This window comes from Tachypleus tridentatus, chromosome 3, assembly GCF_004210375.1.
Source record: "Tachypleus tridentatus isolate NWPU-2018 chromosome 3, ASM421037v1, whole genome shotgun sequence".
NCBI lineage: Eukaryota > Metazoa > Arthropoda > Merostomata > Xiphosura > Limulidae > Tachypleus > Tachypleus tridentatus.
The window spans coordinates 10,337,096-10,361,635 of record NC_134827.1 but is presented as its reverse complement, the minus strand read 5'-3'; the positions used below and the strand labels follow the sequence as shown (position 1 = coordinate 10,361,635).

General features: G+C 33.2%; 1 pseudogene across 1 annotated transcript in view; it reads right to left on the bottom strand.

The window, feature by feature from the left end:
* Positions 1-24,540, bottom strand: part of LOC143246332 (tachykinin-like peptides receptor 99D) — a 49,468-nt pseudogene that overhangs the window by 3,323 nt on the left and 21,605 nt on the right. The window contains exons 2-4 of the transcript XR_013025918.1: positions 14,498-14,713; positions 8,596-8,746; positions 3,795-3,991 (exon numbers count right to left, since the gene is read on the bottom strand). The product of XR_013025918.1 is annotated as a tachykinin-like peptides receptor 99D (transcript). The remainder of the gene's footprint in view (positions 1-3,794; positions 3,992-8,595; positions 8,747-14,497; positions 14,714-24,540) is intronic.

Here is a 24,540-nt window from a genome sequence, read left to right as displayed (position 1 = left end):
TAGTCATCACCAACCACCGCCAACCCTTGGGTTACTTTTTTACTAACGAATAGTGGGATTGACCGTCATCTTATAACGTCTCCTCGGCTGAAAGAGCAAACTTGTTTGGTGTGATTCGAACCTGCGACTCCCATATTACAAGTCGAGCGCCTTAAGTATCTGGCCATGCGAGGCCTCTTTCGTAACTGATTTCTAATCAAAAACAGTTTGTTTCCCTGTATATGGCAATGCTAAAGATTTTTTAAAACATATCACCATTCAAATTAGGTTGGGTAGAAAATCTCTTCTTGTTTAAAACTTTAAACGGTCTTAAGTAACATGACTTATATTGCCTATTGGAAAGGAATTTATCAATAAAAGGTTATTACTAATTTCTATCTCTTTATGAAAATAAATCATATTTATTGGTTACTTTATATACCTTCTTTAGTTTTAAACGAATCTTTATCTGATTTAATAAATTTAGTTCTATCACTTAATATTTCATTAGTTTTAGTCGTTTAATCAGTTTTATTTAAAATAACGACACAGTTTCCTTTACCAAGTTTAACAAACACAATATTTTCCCTTTTATTCGGCCCGGCATCGCCAAGTGGGATAAGGCACTCGACTCGTAATTCGAGGGTTGTGGGTTCGAATCTCCACCACATCAAACATGCTCGTACTTTCGTCCGTAAGAGCGTTATAATGTGATGAGCAATCCCACTATTCGTTGATAAAAGAATGGCCCAAGAGTTGGTGGTGATGACTAGCTGCCTTTCCTTTAGTCATACACTGCTAAATTAGGGACAACTATCGTAGATAGCTCTCGTGTAGCTTTGCGCGAAATTCAAATAAACCAATCTTTTTATTTGACCTATTTTCAAGTCGTGCTTATTGTGTTAGACGGGTAGTGTCTGGCATTGCGACATAAAATAATGAACTTGCGGGTTTCTGGTTAAGTTATTAGAACCATTAATTAGAAATGATTATACTATTAGAGACACTTTTGAGTTTTGTCAAGACATAAATAATTTGAATTTTAAAAAAAGAAATGTCCCGAGCTGTTTTTAGTGTACTGTCTCTTAGTACTAGCATGTCGTTAGATAAGACAATAAATTTGTGTAATGCACTTTTGTATGAACGACATTTCCAAGGCCCATGTTTCAGAAACTCGAAAACTTGGCTACTGAAAATCTTACTTCCAAGTCGACAACAATATATATAACAATGTTGATGTCGTTTCTATGGGTTATAGATTAACCGCGAAACTCGCTAATTTGTTCCTGTGTCACCATGAAATATATTGGCTTTTTACTTTAAAACAGTATGTTACAGAATATTTGAAGATAATACCTTCAGATACCTTTTATCTTTAGATAGTTTTTAACTGCCTTAACAGTAGACATCTTGATGTTAAATTCACAGTTCGATATCAGCAAAACCACCAAATTACCTTTTTACACCACATTATTAAATTTCTCGTACGGAGTCTTTCACTAGTTTGTATTTCAACTTTGACAGTTTTATACCATTTACTTTTGAAACAAATCCCATTAAAATTTAAAATACTGGTTCATCAGACGGATAATAAATCGGTAAGTATGTAGTTTCCATAAAGAGATAGAAAATACTAAAAATCTTTTGCTAAAAATGTCTTTCCAATAGGCCTTCCAATTCATGTTATTCAAGACTGTTTAAACGATATGAGTTAAGTTGAATTGAGACATGATTTCAAGTCTGTATGCTTGTATCAGGAAACGTGCTCTAAATGAGTGTCATAGCCCTATAAGCAGAAGACAATTTAGCACCCTTGCAAAAACACAAAAGGAACAGAAACTGCTTATGAAGGAGAGTCTGTTAATCAGCAGTTAAACAGGTATAGAATGAGCAAACAGTGCAACTCGTTTATTATTAAGTTTATAAACGTTAGAAATACCGTACCAATGTATTACAAAGTCGTTATGAGAGTGAGGAACATTGCATGTAAATATATTACAAGGTTATTTTATTTACAATGATATCGTATATCTCAAACGTTGCACACTTCCTTCTACAAGATATACCTTGTTGAAACTGGGCACCTATGTTTCAATAAACAATAATGTTAGTCAGAATTGTATCAACTAAAATCAACATAATTATTTTCTTAATCTCTGACAAGCCTCAAGAAAAAAAAACACCAAAAATATGAACAACTACGTTGACCAACAAAATAAGAAAAAAATTATAATAAAAGTAAGAACCAATTAGCTTATCAATAAAAATGTTAATACACATACCAGCCGTTCTGAGATACATTTTTATTTCAAGAACCAATATCGCTGATAAACTAAAGTATAACAGCATAAAATTATTACATTCATTAGTTATTATCAAGTGTTTTGTACAATTTTTGCCTGGAACACCAAGCAAAGGAGAAAATAAAACAGTTTGTGAAAACAGTTCTTATATCTGAATCAAATGATTGAAAGCGCTGAGATTTTGATTCAGCTAATAGTATATATTTATATATATTATGAATAGATTGAGAAACTTCCAATAATTTAATGCAAATTTTTCTTAACAGTTTTCTTAACAGATCAGGTTTAGTAGCGACTGGATTGTGGTATTTTTTTCAGATTTTAATTGTATAAGAGTTCGCATACCCTTAAAATTGTCTTAATACATTAGTGTAATAAACTCTCATGAATTACTTCGTTGTAGATTGTCTGGATACAAAACAACGTTGTCTTCTTCATAGTAACTAAACGGTATGAGAAAACATAAACATGGGTGTGACAGCTATATTAAATAAATAAACAGAGACGATCTGTTTATCATTACAAGTGTTTATCGTTGCATACCAGCCTCATTTATTCGAGTGTTCAAAGTCGTCGGTTCTTGCTGTTTTCTAGTGGTCTAGTTATTGTGACAGCACGAGTTACTGGGAATGCAATAACGCAGAAAATAAGTTAAATACACACGTTTTAAGGTAAAAATAACCAGTGAATAACTGTAATTACATCTTTCCAGCTCAACGAATTATTCTTTCCGATGCAATTTACTTTTCCATGAATTATAGAATAATATTCGTTGTTAAATATTTTACCAGAAAATGATGGGACGTAGATGCATGTCGATTGTCTAATTCTACATAGTACTTATGTGAGCACTTAATGCATTATTAACGTACAAGAACACGGACGAAACTGAAATATATTTTTTCAGTTGAAAATCGTAAGACGTCTTAATTATGATGGCGAAGCAGTTAGTGAAAAATGAATTGGAAAATGTTCGTTCGACTTTTAGTATTTAAGTTGATATAGTGACAATAATATAAGAAGTGAACATTGTGAAATGTAAAAATATAAATTAGGTGTATACTGCTTAAAGAGTTTTATAACTTAACAAAGTGTTAAGTAATTCTTTCTTAAAAAGTGTCGTTAAGATTATCAGACCAAAAACAATTTCCCAAAATTTCCATCTATTGTTTTTCTCAGCATTTAACGCTATTAAAGAGTGCATATGAAATATATATTTTACTGTAAACAAATCAAACCTATATGCTAAAATATAAATAATATTGAAATCAAGAACCATTCATACGACGTCTATGCAATAATAGACCGTATTTTGTATATAACACAGAAATCAAGAATTAACAGCTAATTGTTTAGAAACAACCCTGATAAATAAATAAAGTTAATTGAATATAAAACTCTTATGGTTGACTGAAACGTAATATGGTGAGTTATACATATCACATTTAATGCTATTTGAAAGGTAAAGATGTTCTGAAGGCCTAAGGATATACGAACTTTGTCTTATGTTACCTGCTGTTCATCCAACAGTAAATGATGGGGTTGTACATTGAGTTAGACATAGCGAGCCAGTAAATTGCCAAGTAAATGTGTTGTACGTAGTCGGAGCTAATAATCTCTGGATGATGGTGAGCTAACAAGAAATAAATGTGGTAGGGCAGCCAGCAAACAGCAAAAATAAATACAACAACAATCATCATCTTCACAATCTGAAAAAAAGTAAAGATTCTATTATAAAGAGAACGCTACCTTAGTTTAAAAAAATCACATGTATACTTTCGATAAATCTTTAGTTAATACAAAGAGTGAATGTGTTGTGTTTTAAATGTTCTGAACTCCATACAAGCTATATATATTCAAAATGTATTTAAAAAAAGTGAAATTTAGTGAAAATAAATGTAAGACTTAATGCATTTCTGAGTTTCTTCGAAGAAGACGAATGAATAAGTGTTTTTTTCTTACATCCTATATCAGTATATGTTACTTGTGGTGATATTAAAGAACATTTTAGACACTACACACATAGATTTTTCTTGATCTTTGCAAGAAGCCTGGTTTTGTTCATTGGTTTAGTGTTAACGAGAATATTTTCCGAAACTGTTTGAACTCAGTGACGAGTATGAAATAAAATTTGATGACAGGGAACCCACTTTGAGACAATGAAGTTTAAAGACAATTTGAATGGGTAATGAAGAAAAGTTCATTCAAACTGTCTTCACACTTTAGTGGCAGATAAAAAATGCAAAAATACGCTAGGTTCATCTTTCTTTCTTTTTTAAATGAAATTCGCAATTTTGGTGACATAAAAAACAGTATTTTAAATATAATAACCAGGAAATACTATTCTATAAGTTTTTTGTATGTGTTGAGTACAATGGTTTATTAGTTTTTGAACCGCTGCAACACTGAATGTTAACCAAGTGATAAATAACCCTTTTTTTGACATATTTCTAATATAGAAAAACTACTGTTCTATACGTTTTATTTCTACTTGAAATATTAAATATTTATTTTGTAATAGGACAGCATTTGAAGGCAAAATGTGCTTTGAAGCCTCAAGTTATTATAGTTTGGTCATCAGAATAATCTATATATCATGCTTTATTATTATCCTTATTACTATTTAATTTTGATGTATATGTATTGAGAGTTAAGTCTTTTCTTAACCCTATAGACAGGAGCAGATGTCAGAGGACATGTCGTCACAGTTGTAGCCTTATATTCAAAATATCATATGATTGTTAGTTCAGAATTGTATGCCAATAAGTTTCGCATCAAACTGTATATTATAATTCAAATTTTAGTACAGTACATAAACTGAATTCTTAATTTAAAGTAAATATTAAGAGAAAAGAGGTTAAGTATCGATTTTAACGCCCACAATACAACGTCTATAGTTTATTACGAATTATAACTTAAATTTTTATACTGGCAAGCTAGAATTTACAAGATCCTCTTACCTTTTCTATTTGACGAATATTTTAATATTTAGAGAATCCACCATATCGTATCCTCCTAGCATTTCATCATTTGAGAAAACTTGTTTATCTACTTTTACTTTTTATACCAATAAATTTATAACAAATCGAAAGCTATACATTTCTTCTGCGTAATTCTGTCACTCTTGTTAAGTTATTTACGAGAGAAAAGCTTTTATATCGCTGGAAAGTTTGAAGTATTACGATCGAGACTATTTACTGAACAGGAATTGGATGTTTTTTGTACTGAAGTACAATTTAGTTAGGAAGCCTGGTAAATTACAATGGATTTTTGTTGTATGAGTACAGTAATTGATATATTTATGGTATTCCAAAGTGCATGTATGAAGTCTAGAAAAATTATTACTTTTCCGTCTCCACGTGTGAATTTGAACGAGGCTTAGAAAGTACGATTCGTGAGTGCAAACGAGGATTTCGTAACATCGTAAGTTTGTTTTGTTTTGTTTTTAATTTCGCGCAAAGCTACATAAGGGCTACCTGCGCTAGCCGTCCCTAGTTTAGCAGTGTAAGACTAGAGGGAAGGTAACTAATCATCATCACCCACCGCCAACTCTTGGGCTACTCTTTGCCAACGAATAGAGGGATTGGCCGTAACATTATAATACTCCCACGGGCTCGGCATGGCCAAGCGTGTTAAGGCGTGCGACTCGTAATCTGAGGGTCGCGAATTCGCATCCCCGTCGCGCCAAACATGCTCGCCCTTTCAGCCGTGGGGGCGTTATAATGTGACGGTCAATCCCACTATTCGTTGATAAAAGAGTAGCCCAAGAGTTGACGGTGGGTGATGATGAATAGCTGCCTTCCCTCTAGTCTTACGCTGCTAAATTAGGGACGGCTAGAACAGATAGCCCTTGAGTAGCTTTGGCGAAATTAAAAAACAAACTAACAAATACTCCCACGGCTGAAAGGGCGAACATGTTTGGTGCGACGGGGATTCGAACTAGTGACCCTCAAATTACGAGTCGAGTGCCTTAACCCACCAGGCCATGCCGGGCTCAGCATCGTAAGTACTGGAGATCATTATTTTCCAAATATGGTTTATTTACTGTTCTATGTTTTAAGAAGAATAACTGACATTTAAGTATTTATTTGAAAATAAAAATATGCATATATATGTCATGTATGGTGACTAAAATATTACTATATTATACAACATTGTGATATACTACCACTGAGAGTGAAACATTTACATTTTATTTAAATTTGTGTTACATTTTTACTACTTTACATTGAGGTAAAATAAAAACAAACCGTACACAACTAAATACTTGGTAATATAGAAAAGGTTTATTTTGTAATTTGAGAAAGATGGAATGGACTATAAAAGTAAATGAAATACATTTATCACTGGTAAACTTATCTTAACACATGGAAAGGAACATCTTTATATACAAATATATACATTAAATAAAATATGTATTACGATGTTTCAGTAAAAACCAATCTTAAAAATAACAAAAAAATGAGAAGTTTTATAATATATTATTGTACACTCAAACAAATGATATTCACTGAATAATGTATTTCTAAATTGATAAGCAAGAAGGCTAAGCTAAAAATACTAGTTCAACCAAAACTGGTCGTATTTATTGGTTACTGTGAAAGCATGATAATATATGAAACAGGATGTTGGTAAGCACTTATTGGGTCTTATATCTATACTAACACTAAACCCCAATCACCCAGGAAGTTAAACATGAAACAAAGATAAAGTACCAATATCTGTTTATTAAACTTCTCATTGCCCAAACTGATCGAGACCTCCAGAAAATCAAACTTAACTCTGAAGACGTCGGTTTATGAGGATTTTAAATTAAATCAGCATATATATTTACCTATCAAAACATATATGGTATAATGTAGTAATATAATAGTTCAATGAACTCTCTCTGAGGATTTAGCTCATTATTTTGAAAAATGCCATGCTACTTACTGTATGATGACTTTTAGCTAATAAAATGCATATTTAATGCAACATGTTTGATGTCTTGATATTTGACTCAGGCTTTGTCCCGAGTGTGCTCTTGAGTATCATTCTAGAAAAAAAAATTACCCGCCATCCAAGAATTCTTGTGACAACGACTTTCGCTAGCAGCTTATAATGAAGATAAACAGCGTATACCCAGTGAAAATTCTTTGATTCCTCAACGTTTCACCTTACGGCTTTATGAAGAGACAAACACCTCACAGAACTCAAGCCCGGTCTCAGCAGAACAAAACAGCTGATGTAATTTGAAATATTAACAATAAATTGTATGTATCGTCTGACATGCAATCATTTTACATCAATGAAAATCTATCAGAAATATATGTATGACAATATAATCATGGCGAGGAAAATTTTGATTTAAAATCGAAAACAAAAGATGAATTGTGTAAGCATTCAAACTCAGTAAATATGTGCATGTAAAAAGTAATTAAGATCACGTATAATATTAATACATTATTACAAAAGAAATAAAATAGATGGCGTTAAAACTTTTATTTGTACGTGGAAGAAATTCCACTACTTTAACTAGTTAAAGCAACAACCTTCTATTCCTTTTTGACTGATGACCCCTTAGATCTGATGAGACTCACTGATAAATGTACTGCAACTGGCGAAGCTTATAGAAGGGCAGTTGTAGCACATTTTATGAACTAGCATTCTGTACCTAAACCCGATTACCATTTTAGTACTATAATAGAATTGAAATGTCACATTTTCTGGACCGGAAGCATAAGGAGTCCATAGGTTTATTTTCTGAAGATGAACTGTCATTATTTTGAAATTATTGGACTTATGCCTTTATTCTTATATATGATAGTAGCTTTCAGATGACTATATTTAATACCATCAAATCGAGCCTTTGAAAAAAAACCAACCTATGTTGTTAAATTCCGAGTTGGATCTCAAAGAGCTTTCTATGTTATGAACATGGATGTAATACAGCGTCTACAGAAAATAATCGATGTTAAATTGTACTTGGTTTAGATTCAAAGTGTACATAGACAGATATGATCTGTTCCCTGATGTATTTTCTTACTGTGATCAGAATCTATCAGAAATTTGTAAGAGAAAAGTTTATTTCTTCAACCGTAGCTTTGTTCATATATTTTTAAATCTTTCACTTAGGAATATAATTCCAGTATTTTGTCCAAACCTATGCGCGTGTTGTACTTTTCATTCTTGTGCATACCATTTACCTTTATTTCACAAGTTCTGAATATTTTTTACGAAACCGTCAAAATGTTTTTTAAAAGATAGTTTCGGTATAAACAATTTGGTTTCATATATTTCAAATCATTGATTGGATTAATAATTAAAACCTTACCTTCCGTTTGGATCTAACAGCTTCTAGTTGTTTTTCGGTACACTCTCCAATGCTTTGACTTCCCCACAGCTCTCGGCCCACTCGGAAGTATGTGTAAGTCATAGAAGTAATGGGCAACATGTAAGTAAGTACTAGGATAACAACGTTGTAGCTGTAGAGAAAAAAATAGTGTAAAATAAAACGTACACGAAGAAATAACAAAACAGCCAACAGGAATAAAATACAAACTACTATAAAGGCAGGAAAATGTGAACAAGTGGTTAGGGAAGATAAATATTTATTGTGGGGTATGGGTTCAAGAGGATTATCCCCTCACATGAGAGGTCCGATACGAAATAAGTTTTTGGAAGGATCTCATAATATTAATACAGTTTTTGTATTTACTGTGTAATAAAAAGGAAAAACAGTTAATGGGTAAAATAGACATGTAATTATGTGGAATATCACTTTGTGAAAATGAAAATATATGCATTATGAATAGTTGATTTACAAAACGCTAAAACATTTCCATTTATCTGCAATAGAATAATTTGAATATAATATTATTTTTGTATTTTTAGTTGTGTGAAAATTATCTTCGACAAACACAGGTCAGACTACGTCAACAGACGATACACCCAAAGAAGATGATTTGATGAATACTATTTAAATCCGCCACTGAAATATTTATTTGTATGTACATGGGATTTGGTACAAAGATATATTTATGCAGGTTCTAGACATGTATTTAGGCGGTTTTCATTTTCTCTCTATTTTTCACGTTTTTTTCTGGCATCAAAATTGGTCGTGTTGAGATTGTGTGAAGGACAATCATCCAGGAATTTTGCTTCTTGAATTTGAAAAACAACAACTTTCTTGAATTTAATGATTTAATCAGTCTTGTATATTTTAACATGGGCTAATGGCTTAGCTTGGTTTGATTTGCTTTGAATTTCGCGCAAAGCTACACGAGGTCTATCTGTGCTAGCCGTTTCTAATTTAGCAGTGTAAGAATAGAGGGAAGGCAGCTAGTCATCACCACCCACCACCAATTCTTGGGCTGCTCTTTTACCAACGAATAGTTGGATTGCCTGTCACATTATAACGCTCCCACGGCTGAAAGGGTGAACATGTTTGGTGTAACGTGGATTCGACTCCGCGTTCCTGAGATTACGAGTCGAGTGCCTTAACCTGGCCATGCTGAGCCATCAGAGGCTTTGTGTTTTGGACACTTAGAATAATGGTCTACGTCATGCTGTTGTGTTCTTTAGCAAGTCTACCGAGCTTTAATAGGTTTATTGGAAGATAAGCACAAAGCAACATAATGGACTATCTGCACTCTGCTCACCACGGGTATCGAAACCTGATTTCTAGCAGTATAATAAGTTCGCACACATACCGCCGTTTCACTGGGGGGCGCACTTTAATGGGTATCTAAGTATTAGTTGGAGAAGGGAGGGATTAACTTTCGATGGACTGGTATTCTCATTTATTGGAACCTGAATTGGAAAGTATATTTTAACTTTTTAACATACCTTCTGCACAACTGTTAAATTCAACGTGTTTTAAACTATTCGTGATCAAAGCTTAATTTATTCTGCGTTAAATTAGCGATGAATTTTCATTTATCTTTGAACCTTTTAACGAACTAAAGATACAATAAAACAACACACGCCAGTAATCAGATTATTGAAATGACGAAAATTATTTCAATGAATTCAATGCATTTTTGAAATTACTGTATTAATCGTTCACTTGTTACGTTTGAAGTAACAATTTTAATGTAATATTATTAGTAGTAATTATTATAGCTCTTGTGAAAGGAGATTTTGAAGTATTTAGTACGTGTTTAAACGTTTATATGGCGTAGGATGTTCAGACCGTATTGGACTAATTGGCACTTTAATGATTAATCGATGAAATTACTAGTACCTTTCGAAAACATTCTTTTGAAGTTATTCTTCCTGGACTGATATGTAAACATATCAAATATCATTCAGAAACTAATCTTGACACGAAAATAACTTCATGCTTTGAAGGCAATCAAACACAAATCCAAAGTTCTGTTACTTGCCGATCTAAAAAACGCTAAAGATATATTTCAAGTATTGTTGTGTAATAATAAACCAGTTGTACAGTTTAGTCTTTGTTTCTACCACAACTTGTATGAGGGTAGTACTGATTAATACGATTCTACGTGTTTTTAGGACCAAAACTGTGAAATGTGGTTTGGGTGCATTTTAATTATCAATTTCACTGGTATATAGCATAACACTGTGGCGGAGTTTTTGTTAAGTTTGTAAAATAATAAACCCATTTCACTTCAATGAGAGATGGTAGTTTGCATATTTGGCCAACTACAAAGATTACCATTTCCTTTAGTCTATGTTACCCAGTGGGACAGCGGTAAGCCTTCGGATTTACAACGCTAAATCAGGGGCTCAGTTCGCCTAGGTGGACACAGCAGGTAGTCCGATGTAGCTTTGCTACAAAAGAAACACACACACAACTTTGGTCTATCTAAGACATTTATTCAATTATATATTTCCTAAATGGTTATAAAAGTCAAATTTGTTTCATTATAAAAGAAACAGTATCAATATGTCAATGAACTTAGACAAGTTTTTATGCTAAAATAGACAGTGTTAACCATTAGAAGCTACAAATAGATAAGGTTGTACTGGGTGTTCTTCGGCAGGACAGAGGTAAGTTTACGGACTTTTAACAATAAAATCTGGGGTTCGATTCCTTCTCTTGGACACAACAGCCCAATGTGCTTTAAAACAAACAAACTGCATTACTTAATGACAACTGCGCAATGAAAATTATGAAAGTTTCAGTCAAATATTTATTTTCTCTTTTATTCAACAGTTTACCTTCACGGAATCGGCTATAAGTTAACCAGTAAACATTTTAATAATTCACTTTCCGTAGAAAAACGTGTGAAAATATGTAAAAAAACGTTATGTTTTAATGAGTATGCGTATACAAAACTGTTAGAAAAACCACTGTTTTCCATGGTAAAAAACTTGCATGAGCTGATCAAGTATAATTATTATTCACGAAAGCAATATTCAAACAAAATACACGCATACCAGGGGAAATGACAATAAAATTTCTAGCGTTAGTAGTTTCTTTCTAAAGAAAAAAAGACATCAAAAATGATATTTTATACAAAACGTTAACAAACCTACGTGCGTGTTTCCCAGACAAAAAAAGAGCTTACACCAAGTCTATAAACAGGTTTTTTATACAATCACTTCCCGAGTATCAACTGTGCTATCACAAGTATACTTAAGCCGCTCAATTAAATTAAAGCTACTTAAGGAAGTTAAACGATATTCGTAGAATTGTAAATTGGTTATTTGAAAATAATCCACTATCTATTAACTTCGTGCATCTATACACTTATTTATTGGATAATGATATTTATCTGATATTTAGATAGAAATAACTGTACTACTTGTAATAGCCTCAAACATAATAAATAAATTTTATATAAATTAACTTCTGTAATACACGAACAATATGATTAAGGAGATATCCCTGGTTCTGCTGGGTTTTTGTTTCTTTTATTCCCGTAGGTCTACTTTCAATTGTCTTTTCAAAGTGGACAACGTGATCCCCTCTTTCGTAAAAAATATTTTAAAATTTCAGTGCCTTTCCTCGGGAAATTCTATGCATCTGAGGGAGGCTAATAATATAGGTCTGCGAACTTAAACTTCATAAAAGTCATTTTGGTTTAAATAACGGATTTCTCATAATTTAGCTGTCCAGATTTCGAAAAAAATATTCATTTTTGTCTATCACGTAAAGATTTTTCACAAAAAGGAAGAAAAAACTCTTACTTTGATAAAATTCTTATTTTGTTGACCAAAATGAACATATTTTATTATTATGTTTTTTAAAACAAAAATACAAACAAACTGCTTTTGTGAAATCTACGTCTTTAGTCTCAAACTACGTGTTCTGGTCTTTTTTTTTATGTATTTGGTTTAGAACATCTCGTTTCCATGGCCAGCAGTAATCAGCCTTCATGATGATGTTTCCCCTTCTCTGACATCTCCTCTCCATTTCTTTGATGTCTTAATGAAACTTTGTTGTGGCTCGACAGATGTTTCAGGTTAAAAATAACCTCTGTTATTATTTCTATTGACATCATAATCAGCATCAGATGAAACTACATAAAGAGTCTCTGATGAAGTAGGTATAGGTACATCAGGTCCATCAGGTCTTATAGCAGACTGAAGTTTCGAATAAGAATTTTTTTTTTTTTTTGAGTGTTGTAATCTTGCATGTTGTATGAACAAAAATAGCAGTCACCTCCGTGGTTTTTAGAATCACACCACACCACTAAAATTTCAAAAGACAAAGACTATTTCTTATCTTTTGTCCATTGTCTCAACTCTTTGACACAAACGATGCAAACTTTGTGCAAGGCCATGATTTGTCTTGGTCTTCAAATACGCGCAATACGCTTTTTTACGAATTGTGTAATGTTTTGCCTTTGTTTTTTAATAGCGAATTTGCCATCAATAAAACAAAATATGTTTAAATTACTTACACAACATTTGTTGCCTTGGTGATGAATAAATAACATTGAAAAGAAAAAAATAATGTCAAAGTGCAGGCATAAACAAATATTATCCAGAAATGACATGTCATGCGGTTTGTTAACCATTTATATACTAGCGATGGGTTTCTCGTGGATTCTAGAACAACCGATAAGACTGACACGTCGCGATTGGTCTACAGTAATCTATAGGTAGTGGTTGTCAGACAGTAAAACCATTGCAGGCCTGAGTAATCTTCTAACTGGTTCAGTATGTGCAGCATAACCCACTCTATACTTAATCCACTGACTCCTATTCAGGCCTCGCATAACTGGATAAAAAAAACACTTACAAAATATAATAACAGTTGTATTTATCTCGCTTGATGGCAAATTCTGAAACTGAACGATTCATAAAGTTTTTCAGTAGTTAATTCGGTACAATAAGTAATGAATTTAGTGATTCTTTTTACTGTCTAAATTTTGTAACATAGAAACATGTGATGTCTCAACGTTTGTCACGCTATTTTGTTCTCTATTTTATCACTCCCTGTAAAATTGTTAAGTTACGCCTTATACTTTGGAACTTAAAAGAAATGTAAACCACGCATTTTTGTAAATTAAGAAATGTTCATGAATTCTAAGTGTTACAAAACGTTTCTAAGCAACGTTATTCTTAAATTCTACCCTTATGGAATGTTCACAAGAAATTTTTATTCCTTAACTAAATTCTACATGCTGTAAAATTTTCTCCAGAAGTCTTCTTCTGTTTTACACTGTACACTTTATAAAGTTTCCACACGTAATATTATCCTCCTAATACATTCTATGCTCTAAGAAGTGTCACACATAATGCTATTATCTTTTTCAATACTTCATGAAAGTTTTCACAAAAAACAACATTTATTGAAAATCGTATAGTAGAGAAAGTGTTCATGTGCAACGTTAAACTTTAATCAGCTAAAAATCTTAAGACAACCTCCACAATTTTAAAACAATAGCACATATATTTACTAACCATAGGACATGCATGCAAAACATTAAGAGAATAGGAGTGCCATGAAATTTTTTTTTTCTATACAATAAAGACTTTCCATACAGAATATTAAACTTATATACAAGCTATTAAGACAACTTTCACAATTTTAAAGCAACAGCACAGATATTTACTAACCACAGGACATGCATACAAAGCATTAAGATAATAGGAGTGCCATGAAAAACATTTTTCTATATAATAAAGACTTTCATATGGAACATTAAACTTATATACAAGTTCAATAATCCTGTATACAAAGTTTTCTAACGTGTTTCATATGAAATGTTATAAAATGTCCACCTACGCAACGAAAGTTACGACAGATAACTCACATGTATTCAGTATAACTAACGTTCGAGTATCCATCAGGCCAAACCATGAAACAGATAATTCGATAATCGCCGTTAGAAAACATTTCTGTAATGGTAGTAGAGTAGAGAAGATTGGGTAGAGAGAGAAGACTTCCAGCCACCCATATACACAAAGTAATTATAAGTGTAGTCATTCGAGACATTCGAGGCTTCAATGGGTGCATGATGGCCATATACCTGATAAATAAAAAAGCATAAAAGTGAACTTTGCTTAAAATAATCATATTGCCATAAACACCTGTAAATAATAAATTACTGTATAATTAAACTTGTCTTTTATTTCACTTCATCTATTTGTTTAAAGACTTGTTTGAGAACGACGTTTCTATATAACAGTAATGAATACTTGTGCCAACAAAGCGAAACGTTGTTTTCAAAGAAGCTTCAAAACAGATCAGTAAAGTCCGTTAAAACCTTTCAAAGAAATTACAATCCTCTGCAAGATTTTCCCTTTCCTTCTATTAAGACGGAAGCTATTTTTAGAATTACATAATATATAACAAATGATACTTCATCTTTGAAACGGGATATCTTGTCTTATTTATGGGACGACGTTTCTATCTGCTGGTGGTATAGATTTGCACTGGTAGCAGGCCCGGCTAGAGCTTTCCTCCGTTGCTTGAGAGGGGAGGCGTTCAGTGGAGATTTTGTTGACTTTTATAAGCGGTTTAAAGAGTTCGTACGACTTTTCAACATTGTTAATTTGATGTTTTAAACCGTAGGAAGAATGAACTTGAGTGAGCTAGAGTGAAGTGTGTGGAGACTGGCTCACCTCTATTGTCAGCTCTGACTGGAGATCGAAACCAGGTCATCAAACAATCTTCAAAACAAGTGGATGAGGTACCTTAAAGCATTTCAGAAACGTTGGCATGTTTGTATTTCATACGTATATTCTGTTTGTTTTTTTTAAACGAATTGTTCTTAGTACTAGGTTTAGTGGGTATATTTGTATGTTAAATCTTATCTTATGGCTTAATATAAATATATAGATTTATATACACAAAATAATCGTTCACTTCTGTGTTAAAACATTTATAGCTTTAGGTTAATAAACCAAATAGATCTTAAACATTCGAATGCCACAAAAAATTAGATTATTACACAAGTGACTTTTCTTCACATATTGACGCTAGGATGTATTTTGTTTTATAATATTTCAAATTGTCTGTAGTATGTCCTTCACGTATTCTTAAAGCAGTGGAAATATATAAAAGAAACATTTTGTGTAGTTAAGCTTTCACCAACAACATTAGAAATAACGATTATCAGAAATAAATTAGAACTTATAATGAGTAATACTTAGTTGTTTGCTTGAAATTTCCAGCTTAGCTGACCATGCTTCTCACAATGGATTGTTAGTGCACACACTTAATTTCTTATACTTTATACAGCAGGGGGTACAAAATATTTTGACAGCTAAACGTCTCGCTATTTGCGCTATTACACAACGTGTGGCTGGTTTTTACGTCTAACAATGAATAGCGTTTCGCTAGTCATTTGCTGTGTCTATGTTAACTGCTGTTAATGGCAGCTCAAAAACCACCAAGTGTAAGATTCTCAAGCAGTAAATTTATTCAAGTCTCTGCATGGGTACGTGTGTATATACATTTTCTATAAACACAGATAATGGTTGTTTTATCTTTCTCTTTATAGAACCACACACGCACATATGCACTAATGGAAATACTTATTGAAGCACATGCAACTGATAAACGTACATACGTCACAAACAAAGAGTAATGACAACCAGATGATGGTTCAATACATTATCATTAAAAATGCAAACGAAAAACAATTATGTTACACAATGAGCTGGTATTTTCTAAGTCAGTTCTTAGCTTTGTTTTCGTGCTGCCACACAACTACCAACTACAAATTATCGAATGGGATGCTCTTAATCAGTCAAAACTTTGATTTCTAAGTACTTTCATTCAGTATTTCAGTTTCACTAGCTATGAGTGAAATAACTGTATTAACTATCTATAGACATTGATCTCTGGATCATTATTTAGATCCCTTTGTCAGGATCTGGGAGGGACTGGTATTTTGAAAGCCTCTTCCTCCCTGCTGTACAGTTACTGTTATTATCGTAGAGGCTGCTATATGCTAAATTAATTATATGTGCGGGTTGTGCAGTGTTTGCACGCCATTTACAGGTTTTATTTCCAACAGCCCCCTTCAAAGCCATGCATGGCCAGGCGATTAAGGCACTCGACTCATAATCCGAGGGTCACGGGTTCGAATCTCCCTCACACCAAACGTGCTTGCCCTTTCGGCTGTTGGGCCTTCATTATATGCGGGTCAATCCCACTATTCGTTGGTAAAAGAGTAGCCGAAGAGATGGCGGTGGGTGGTGATGACTAGCTGCCTTCCCTCTAGTCTTGCATTGTTAATGTAGGGACGGTTAGCGTTGGTAAACCTCGTGTAGCTTTGCGCGAAATTCAAAACAAACAAAAACCAAACGAAAGCTACGTGCATTCATATACCACGTGTAACATCTTGTTTCAGAATATACATTCCTGCATAGACATGATAAACAGTTTTGTGTATCATGAAGCATTAATTTCACTAATTCATGACAAAACTATTAGACATAACTATTTTAAATATTACTTTTATTATAAACTTGTTAAACTATACTTAAAGTCTAGCATTAGGTGGCCTGTTGCCTCCCTTAAAGTATATATTAACTGGTACTTAGACATCTTTTCATCATCTATGACATATCGAGACATTGAAATCAGTTACTCGTTATTATTCAGAATCTCCTTAAAATAATCATTTGATATAATATATAACTGATTGGACGTTTATACTTTTGTGACAATTTCTCATTGGTTAAATGGCAATCAATCATACTATACACAGGCGCAATTCCTTTTCAGAATAAAGCTGTGTCGCTTCTGTTGTATTTGAATAATAAAAAATCTTATACAGGCCAAACAATGTTAGGCTGAATTCTAGACCCAAACGTTGAGAGTATATATACTCTCCTATTTTAAAAATATATATGTGCATATATGTATATGATTATCAAGTAGAATTGTATTATGAATACAATTACTAAAGCGACCATACACAAGTGAAGTTAATAAAAAAGATATACAAGTTAATATTACCACAGGAATTGGACGTGGCACGAAGAGGGCGTGTAAATTAAAAGTTTCAGCAATGGACAAACTTTAACATACTGTGAGTAATGTAACAACATAACAATAGTTATCACCAAGACTTCAGTAACAGTGTAAACAAAGCAACAATTCCAGAGAGGGGGGAAGAAGTTAATGCTGAACCTGATACTTCCACAATCCAAAGCCTGGATCGAATTTCGATGGACATGAAGAAATAGTATTTGATTTTTATATCCCCTTTTCTTATTGTTTCCACAACCATATATATATAGTACTATATAAGCCTCCCACTAGTACAGCGGTATGTCTCCGGATTTACAACGCTAAAATCAGAGGTTCGATTCCTCTCAGTGGGCTGAGCAGATAGCCCAATGTGGCTTTGCTATAAGAAAAACAGACACAAACACACAGTACTATATAAAATACCCTAGGGTAATACTGTATACTGGAAACTGTTTGATCATCTGATGTATAATCCATATAGAATAATAAAAATTACGACGGATAAAGCTTTTTAGTAATTTATTTTAAATTATCACGGGTTAGAAAACTAACCAAGATAAAGATGAGTGGACATATAGACTGTTTTTAGTTAAAATTAAACCAAAATATACTTTACTGGAACACTGACAACTTATCTTCACTTTCTGTTATAGATTTGGTAACAGTCATCATATTCTAAATTAATAAATAAATTCGTGCATCTCACCAACTACTTATAATGATTTCCTTTGAGTCTACTTAGGTATTTGTAAGTGATTTCTCATATTTTATTTACGTAATAGCTTATCCCTTTTCTGAGTATTTTCATCATGTTGAAAGAGTCCGGCATGGCCTGGTGGTTAGGGCGTTAGTCTCTTAATCTGAGGGTCGCTGGTTCGAATTTCCGTCACACCAAACATGTTTGTCTTTTCAGCTGTGAGAGCATTATAATGTGGCGATCAATCCCATTATTCGTTGGTAAAAGAGTAGCCCAAGAGTTGGCAGTGGGCGGTGATGACTAACTGACTCTGTTCTTACACTACTAAATTAGAGATGGCTAATGCAGATAGCCTTGGTTAGCTTTGCGCATAATTCAAGAAACAAACAAATATTCTACTGGAATTTCATTTCGTGGCTTTCATCGATCAAACTTGTTTATTATTCTCATTTATAGTACAGTATATTTTTTCGGAGCAAGATAAATTTTCACTAAACTTTTTCAAGTCTTTAACACATGCATAAGTAGATTTAAGAAATCTGAGCCTTCAACTAACGTTTGTAAAATTCTTTCTTTCTTTTTTTACCCTCGTTTCATATAGAATTGCTATTCAACTTCACGAAGTCGTTTTCTTCTTAGTGATTGTAAAAATATTCGCCGTATGGAAAAGTTAAGAATGAATTTATTCAAATTGTTTGTGTTAGCAAATGTATGATCGCCTGATTATGGCTTAGTGACACAAATATAATTACAATTTCGTTGAAGTCTGGTAATGATGCTTTATCCTCACAACTAATGAAATAAAAATGATACGTAAAGTGCTTTTCTTTAAAATAAATGTTTTTGCTTTGTCTAGTTCCAAAATAGCTAAAATTTTGCGGCATATTTTAAGTTTAATTCAAAGGGAAATTGTCCATTGTCCGCATTTGTAACTGACATACCGATTTCGTGCCACATCCAATTCATGGGGAAATATTAACTTCTATCTATTCTTATTAACTTAATTTGTGTATGATTTCACTATTAATACAAGTGAGGAAGAGCCAGACATGATTTTTAATAATTATGGTCAAAATAGAATAATTTTATTAACTATTTTGAAAGTTAAAAACGACAACGATTTTAAGGACAGGGAGGAATTTTGTCATTATGTTCAACAAAGAAAAAAAATCATAGAAGAAAGAGAAATAAGTGTCGCATAAAAATTCTTAACTATCAAGAAAGTGGCGCCAGCCAAATGTTTTCCGAAAGATTTGTTGAATACGTTGAGAGACAAATGTAGGATCGTTAAGATTTTCAATATTGGTACTCTTAGTTGAAGTTATATTTATTACACTGATATCTATTTTTCAAATAAACAAATGAACATTGGGGGCTATCTTTCTATGGTAAGTATTTCATTACAGAAATAAAATTGCTTTGATGCGCTGCCGATTATGAAATTATTCTAAGAATAATCCTTATTTTCGAAAGCAATAGAAAAGTTCTGAATAAAGAATTAATAAAAATGTTGTTCATGAATTAGTAAATGCGTTTATAGATGCTTACATACAGACTTGCAGTTCGATGAAACTTTTCACATGCAATACCAGTGAGGTGAAGAAATCGAATATTGACGTCATCTTAGAGTTCCATACTAATAATATCAGTGAAAACCATGCAATTCGTTGAAACTTTCCTGAACTAAAAGTCACTTATGCCATAAAAAAAACAATTTACTGAAATTATACAGTTTTTTCTTTGTGAAGCATATAGTTATACAGTGAGATATCTGTGCTCTGCTCTGATATCTAAACTAGATTTTTATCATTATAAGCATTCAAATGGACCGTTAAATCACTCTGGGAGGCGACTTTATAGCTATGAGATTTTTAATATTTAATATCACAGCTAATTCGTATTGTTTTATATTTTTAAATTTAGCTCTCTCTGCACTTTTATATTTTATTACATGACAAAATTAACGATATCATAGCAAGTTTCCATTGTCTCGGGCCTAGCATGACCAGATGGTGAAGGTATTTCACTCGTACTACGATGGTCGCGTGTTCGAATACCTCTCGCTTCCAACATACTCGCCCGTGTAGCTGTGGGGGCGTTATAAAGTTACGATCAATCCCACTATTCGACCAACTTAAACTTTCTTTAAGCCAAACAAATTTACAAAGCGTCCATAAGCGTTTGAATTAAATGAAAGTGAATTTATCTGAAACGCCAACATCATAGGAAATTTTCCTTTGTCCAACAAAATTTGCAATGTTTAGCTGCTCTAAGAGACTACATATATCTGTTACAGATTGCTTTTCAATTTTAACAAAAAGCAAAATTAAAAGGATAATCTGCGATATAAACGTTCAATGTTTTCTGTGTTTGGTCACACCATTTGATATGGAGTCCAGTTTTGTTTATTAAAGGCAGGCTTATCAACACATTTTGGACTGGAAAATCAAAGAAATGTTATTAAACCTTTTATAATGGCGACTTTTATACAATACCAATGAGGGTTTATGTTTTTTTTTTAAGTCGAGCTATAACATTATTCAAATACCTAAATTATTTTAGATTACTTTACTTGTGATTGAAAATGACTTAAAAACCACATTAACTGTTAGAGACTGTTATCGTAATTTTTCAAGATATATTACCATAACAATTTTGCGTGAATTTTGTTTTGGTGTACACACATTTTTGTTTCTTGGTACAAGTTTGTTTGTTTTGAATTTCGCGCAAAGCTACTCGAGGGCTATCTGCGCTAGCTGTCCCTAATTTAGCAGTGTAAGACCAAAGGGAAGGCAGCTAGTCATCATCACCCACCGCCAACTTTTGGACAACTCTTTTACCAACGAATAGTGGGATTGACTGTCACATTATAACGCCCCACGGCTAAAAGGGGCGAGCATGTTTAGCGCGACGGTGATGCCAACCCACGACCCTCGGATTACGAGTCGCACGCCTTAACCCACCTGGCCATACCGGGTCTTTTCAAAAGAAAGATGCATTTATTAAGTGGAAATACGTTACACAGTCATCTTTTTATTTATAAAATTGTTGATGTTACAAGATAGAATTCACAAAACGTTACGGCTTTTAAAATTGTAATCTTATATTCAAACAAGCTTTGAAAGAACTTGCACGTTCTAATAAGATAGATGGCTCAGTGACGTCATTCGTTTATAGTGTACCAAGTGCTGAAAAGGTTGTTCAGTTTTATCCTTATTATTCATGTAGTTGGTTTTCGCTAGAAATAATTGGATTACTGGATACTGCATGAAAACAAAGCAGACATTGACATTTATGTTTCATATCATTGAATTACGAAAATTGGAAAATGCGAAAGGCAGGAATTAATCTCATTTTACACACTTTTTGTTTGTTTTACCAAGTACAAACTTTTAGCTCGTAGCTCCGTCATCTCTTGACTAACTTCAGATTTAATTATACTTTTGGACTCAAGAAGTCAATTTGTTTGTTTCGAATTTCGCGCAAAGCTACATGAGGGCGATCTATGCTAGGTATCCCTAATTTAGCAGTGGAAGACCAGAGGGAATGCAACTTTTCATCACCACTCTCGGCCGAAGCTAGACTGTTAGGATATTGATGAGAAGTAAAATCGTATCGGTACACGCACGCTTCAAACTTGGTATACTGGCGCACAAAAACATGACTAATAAAAGACTTTATAAATTCATTTACTTTAATCTTGCCTAAAATACTTTAAAGTGCCGTGACTATTGAAAACTCCCTCTTGTTTATTATTAGGCACCACGTACATTATACAGTTTTGCATATATAATAATGGTTTTACGACTTTTTAGGTGCATAGATATTAATACATCCGGGTAAATAAATACACCTTTGCTATTTTTCTTGTGTTTGTTCTTAAGCACAAAGGTATACAATGAGCTATTTGTGCTGTATCCACCAATTTTATCGAAACCCAGATTTTAGCGATATAAATTTCCTCATTTGCTGCTAAGTTACCGGGAAGCAAATTGTTTTTCAGATGATTTCGCTGTAATAGGCATGTGTAATTAATAACGTTACCTCTTTCTTGAATTTGACGATGACCGAGAAAGATTGAAACGTTTTCGTTCCTCTAGATAAAAATTTTCTCAACCAAAACCAGCCGTTTTTACATATATATTTTTCTCGTCATTACTGATTAATAACGTGACGTGTTTGTCTTTAGCGTTCGTCTGCATCTCAATGGTAAGCTTGAGTGCTTATAATGGTAAAATATGAGGCACAATTTTTCTAGTGGTCACAACATATACAGCCCATTGTGTAGCTTTTGTTTAACAACAACAACAACAAAAGTCTTTAGTTTGAGAAGTATATTTACACCAGCTCATAAAATAGTTTAGTTACAGTTTATAAGGAATATTAATGCTGTTTACAGTAGGTGAAGGGAGAGAAAACAGTACCCTAAGGTAAAACAACCACCCAGTATATCATCAGTTATGACATGCTGTCAACTAGAGAGAATTATATGTAAATATTACTTGCGTGATCAAAAACACATTGCAGGCACGAAGGTGGATGATGAAAGTGAGACTTCGATTTCGAATTTTTGAACAACAATAAAGATTTATGTTTAAAAAGCAGATATTTTAGTAATTTATTTATTTGTTGGCTTCCAACAACGAGAAGATATAGACAACGGAATGTACCGCAAAATGAACATATTCTAAGCTCAGTTATTTTGTATACCTTCTGACTGTTTTACTATGAGTGACTTAGGGTAAGGCGGCAGCTCGTGGAGCCGTCAAACCTCACGCAAGTTCCAACACTCTTTTGCGCCACTGTTATAGACAATGTGTAACTTACGCATAGTACATAGCCTTTCGATCCATGCCGAATAATTAAAATGATTATTCAAATTCAGTTGCTAAACGCGGTATTTATTTAAAACTGCAGTTGTTATAAATTAGGGATTTTTCTACCCCGTCTATAAGTTAATTTTTACAAACTTCGAGTTAAAACGGCTCTCAACCGCTAGAGTTGTATTTGTATATGTCTAAAAAACAAAAAAAAAGAGATCCATGCTAGACCTTTGTTTTAACTAAAAATTACACTTGCAATCAAAATAATTTTAATGTTTATTATTAAGTACAAAGTTACACAAACGGTTGTCTGTGCTCTGCCCACCACGGGTACTGAAACCCGGTTTATAGCGGTGTAAATCCGTAGATACTCCCTGTGTCACTAGGGGCGGGTAATGAAGAAAAAGAACTCGTTTCAAAACTTTTTATTTTCTTTCAAAATATTCATTTTGATGAAAACTGCATTAAAAGTTGAAGCGATCGTCTTACACCACCTTTGTCCCCTGTCGGTACAATGGTAGGTCTACAGAGTTACAACGATAAAATCAGGAGTTGGATTTCCCTCAATGGACTCAGCACATAGTCTGATGTGGCTATAAGAAAAAAACACACACATACACCACCTTTCTCTTGTTAGGTATTATTTGATTACACCAAATTGCTACCTTGATCAGCTTAAGTTCCAGAGTCTGTTATTATGGTCTTTACATTTTTCTTTGAGTTGATAGAAAGTATTGGTGATTATTTTCTAATTACTTATCGTCCGTAACTGTAACTGAAAAAGACTAATGAGATTAGCTCTTGTCTCTGTTGATAATATGCAGATAACAGAGAAATTTTGTCTATTCTAAAGTGATAATTGGAAATTTTAAAGTAAAATGAATAAAAACAACACATTTTTAATTATTAAATTCAACGTTGGCTGTGTATATTGAAGTTTACCAGGACTGTGAATCCAAGGGTTCATGGCTCATTCAGCCAGATTAGAGCAGCCAAAGAGTTGTCGGATGGTTATTTTGGTTTGATTTGTTTAGAATTAAGCACGAAGCTACACAATGGGCTATCTGTGCTTTACCCTACCCAGCACTGGTGTCGAAACCCGTCATAATTTTGATTAGTCACTTTTCCTTTAACCCGTTAGTTCAAAAGTAGGAACCATTATGCGCACAATAACACTTGCGTCGTTCTCCCTAGTGGCACTGTATATCTGTGGACGTAAACGCTAGAAACCATGTTTCGATAACGTGGTTGTCAGAGCACATAGCCAGCTCATCGTGTGGCCTTGTATTTAATTACAAACAAGAGAAACAAACCTTTGTTTAGTTGTACGAGATAATTCTGAACAAGCGA